At 40.0% G+C, this 4,067-nt stretch overlaps 1 pseudogene; it reads right to left on the bottom strand.

The window, feature by feature from the left end:
• Positions 1-2,356: 2,356 nt before the first annotated feature.
• On the bottom strand, positions 2,357-2,722 carry LOC146785265 (anaphase-promoting complex subunit 15 pseudogene; annotated as a pseudogene).
• Between the last annotated feature and the right edge of the window lie 1,345 nt (positions 2,723-4,067).

The raw sequence follows: 4,067 nt of genomic DNA, 5'->3' as shown, positions 1-4,067 counted from the left end.
TAGTGGCCATTTTGTTTGAATCGGAAGTAATTTTCATTGTAAACAAGTGCATGAATTAATTCAAGTGTTATTTTTGCACAACCGGAACTATTCTTCCAGTGCAGTTCAGTGCAGTACTTTCGAGCGCAAAGTCCTTTAGGATTGAAGTAATTTTTGTTTACTTGGATCTTTATCTTTTAATGTACTAATGTTTTAAGAACCAACTATTTATGCTACAGATATTTTAATTTACTATTTAGTAATCTAAATTGACCTCTTTCCATTTTTGTGTTTACTTGATATGTATTTCTAAGATTTGAGGTATATTATTTATGTTTTTGTCATTTGAGTTGTTGGACTATATTTGAGAATTATTTTTCTTAATCTTTATTATTAATTTTGCGCCTTAAATTTTAAAATTGTTTGCAGGAAAACACGTTTGTGAAACCTTGTCCTTAAGTGTAAGTACTTTTGCAGTGCGTACAACCATGCAAAACGTGGCAACTCCTCTTTTTTTCCTAGCATCTTCTGGTGATCCACCTATTAAATGGCAAAAGCGGAAAAATGTTTTCGAAAGAAATGCAAAAGTGTGTGGTACAAATCTCAGTGCAGAGAGGAGAACTGCTCTTCTTCTGCATTGTCTCGGTTCAGAAGGGCAAGAGGTGTTTGATCATTTGCCTGAAATTGATGATCAAAGCTTGAATAAATACGAGATATGCATACTAAAACTAGACAAACATTACTTACCTAAAGTCAGCACAATCCTTGAACGGTATCATTTCGGTCACAGGACACAAAATGATGGGGAATCTGTGGAGAACTATGTCACCGTTCTGAGAAAATTGGCGTCCGCGTGTAAGTTTAGGGCCTTACTAGATGAGAGGATAGGAGACCAATTTATGTTGGGATGTAATGTTGAGAAAGTCAGAAGTGACTTATGGCAGAAAGATGATCCCACTTTAGATGAGGTTATTACCATTGCTAAACAGATTGAATATTCTTTAAAATGTGTAGATATTATAACAAAAAGCGAAACTAAGGAAAACAGCATTCATTTAGTAAAAGGGAATTTGAAAGAAAAAGATATGAAGAAAGGTATCTATGTGAAACCACAAACGAAAACTGTCTGTACGTTTCAACCTAAGTGTTACATGTGTGAGAAGGAAGGACATTTGGCTAATGATAAGAAGTGCCCAGTTCTTTAGACCACTTGTTCAAATTGTAAAACAAATTGGACATTTTACTACATCGTGTAAAGCCAAGAGAAACAAAGGGAAAGTATTGTCATCACAGGTGTAAGTAATAGTGACCGTGATGGTTGCTCAGAGTTTGACTGTGGGAAAATTGTGTCACAAGTTTCAGATGACCGAAAGAAGGGTCCTTTGGATGATATATGTGTTGAAGGTAAAACTACTAAAGTACTCTTTGATTCAGGAGCTAAAATTACCATTGTAGCTAGACAGTTTTATATGAGTAATTTATTGAATACAATTAAATTACTTAAGGCTGTCATTAGACCTAGCGGCTATGGTGGAGAGCACATAAAACTCTTGGGATACTTTTGTGGGTTAATTGAATACAAAGGAAGGTATGTTTTAGGTGAAATTTATGTCTCACACATAGGCGATATTATTCTAAGCTGGTTCCACTAGAGAGACCTGGGTGTGATGTTGGACCCGAATAATGATCCTCCCATTATTTTAAAAGGAAATTTTCAGGTGAATGAAATTTCCACACAGCACAGTGGAAATGATTTCACTACATCCCTTAATGAAGATTTCCCAGTGTTTTCAGGGATGTGTTAGGTTGTATGCGTGGTTCTGTCCATATAATAATATTGGTTTCTGCGGCCATACCTGTAGCTGGAAAAGTACGTGGTGTGCCGATTCCTGTGAGAGATGAAATGAAATGTGAATTAGAGAAACTTAAGGCTGAGGGTATAATTGAGGAAGTGGAAGGGACCCAGGGGAAACAAAAGTATTTTTTATTGCAATAGAGTTTGCGTGAACGGTAAAATAATTTAAAAAAGACTTGAGATAGCAGCACTGCTGCGTAAGCCCACTTGCAGTCCATGAAATGTCATACCTACAAAGGGCACATTTTTTTGTCTGACTTCTGTTAGAAAGGCTCAGTTTCAGGCTGTAAACACCACACCGAAGCTGCAAAATGTCAACAGCTTAAGAAACAACTAAAAATGATGACTGCGACAAGGAATCAAGGGCTCGACCCATTCTCCTGTCACCGGATAACTCCTGCTCTCCCATGGTTTATTCACTGCTAAATCTCCGGGGCAGGCCAGCAAAATATCTCAGTCTCCATGATACCACAGCAAAGCATTTGTAGCAATTCTTCATACCCAGGTGCTCTGACATGCTCTCTAGATCATCCACTGGTCTTGGTCTTGTTCCGCTCCCTCCATGTCGACCTTGTTGATTTCCCCATCATCTGGAGATTCATTGTAGTCATTCATCTCATCTATGTCCTGCATGTCTTCATCATTCTCCGAGTCTTCCTCACTGTCTTCGTCATCCTCATCGTCCTCCTCCTTGTCTTCATCATAATGCTCTGAGGCAGGTTTACCTATTGATACCAAACTGTTGTCTTTTTCAGCTATACTCTAGAGCCAAGCCTGGTGCTGCTGTTCCTGCTGCTGAAGCTCATTCTCATCGACGCATGGTCGGTCAAGGTTAAACCAAAGGGACTCAGTTACTTGTGGAAAAAGTCATGGGAACAGCGTAGACATCCTCTTAATCCTGTCCTTTGATAAAGGATGCCAGAGGCCGTTACCTCTACCCACAACGAGCGTGGTGACACCGTTCCCCAACTTGCCCGCTGGTTACTGGGTACAAACCATCACTGACAATGAAGCAGGACTAATCGGTCAGTGACCCAGTGGTTGGCGCCAGTCGTAGCCACCAGAAAGTCCAACGGAAGTCTTCATTTATGTATTGATTTGGGAGAGCTCAATAAGCAAGTTATTGTAGATAAATATCCTCTTCCAAAAATCTCAGACATGTTGATGCTTTTACAAGGAGCCAAGGTCTTTTCCACTGTTGACCTGAAGTCAGCGTACCATCGGCATGGCTGAGTATTACAGCAAATTCATGAAAAGCTTTGCGTAGAAGTGTGTACATATGCGTAAACTTCTATGAAAAAGGTGTAAATTTTATCTGGACTCATGCTTGTGAAACAGAGTTTAAATAAGTTAAAGAGATGCTTAAATGGATGCCCAAGTAAAAGAGTTTTGACCCTCAAACTGGTCAGTTCTCATCACAGATGCTAGTATGAAAGATCTGAGGGCCGTTCTACAGCAAAGAGATGGTGAAACTGAAAGCGTGATCCTTTTTCTTTCAAGAAGTCCGATTCGATGCCTTGGGACAGTGATTGCTTAAATGCCTTATTGGAGCTCAAAGAAAGCCTTTGTCATGCTCCTGCCATAGGAATGCCTGATTACAACAAAGTGTTTTTGTTCCTTTGTAGTGAGAAAGAAGGTCGTGCATTCTCAGTATTGATTCAGAATCATGGAGGTGATCATAGACCGGTTGCTTGTTTCTCAGCTACTTTAGATCCAGTAGCTTCAGAGTTGCCAGGATGTCTCAAATCCATTGCTGCAACAGGTGCCAGCATAGAGAGATGCAAAAGCATCGTAATGGGTTATCCACTGACTGTGTATATTCCTCACTCAGTGGAGATACTATTGGCAAGAACTCGTACTCAGCACCTAACAAACAGTCGGCTGACTAGGTATGAGCTGATTATTCAGGCTGCAGAGAATGTGAGTCTAAAAAGAATATTCTCTTTTGAACCCTGCAACATTGTTACCCTTGCCTGATTGTGATTCGGATGATACTGAAGTAGAACATGACTGCCTCCATGTCACAGAACTGAGCCCCAAGCCAAGTCCTGATATAATAGGCAAACCCTTACCTGAATATGATTATACTCTATTTGTAGATGGCTCTTGTCTTAGAGACAATTAAGGGAATTTAAGGGTTGGGGTTGGCTTAGCCATGTTTACCGTTTGAGGAGTGGTGGAAGCTGCCTGACTACAAGGAGTATGTTCCGCTCAGGTGGCAGAACTGATAGCT

Source organism: Triturus cristatus, chromosome 11 (genome assembly GCF_964204655.1).
Source record: "Triturus cristatus chromosome 11, aTriCri1.1, whole genome shotgun sequence".
NCBI lineage: Eukaryota > Metazoa > Chordata > Amphibia > Caudata > Salamandridae > Triturus > Triturus cristatus.
This window is presented reverse-complemented; position numbering and strand designations above follow the sequence as displayed.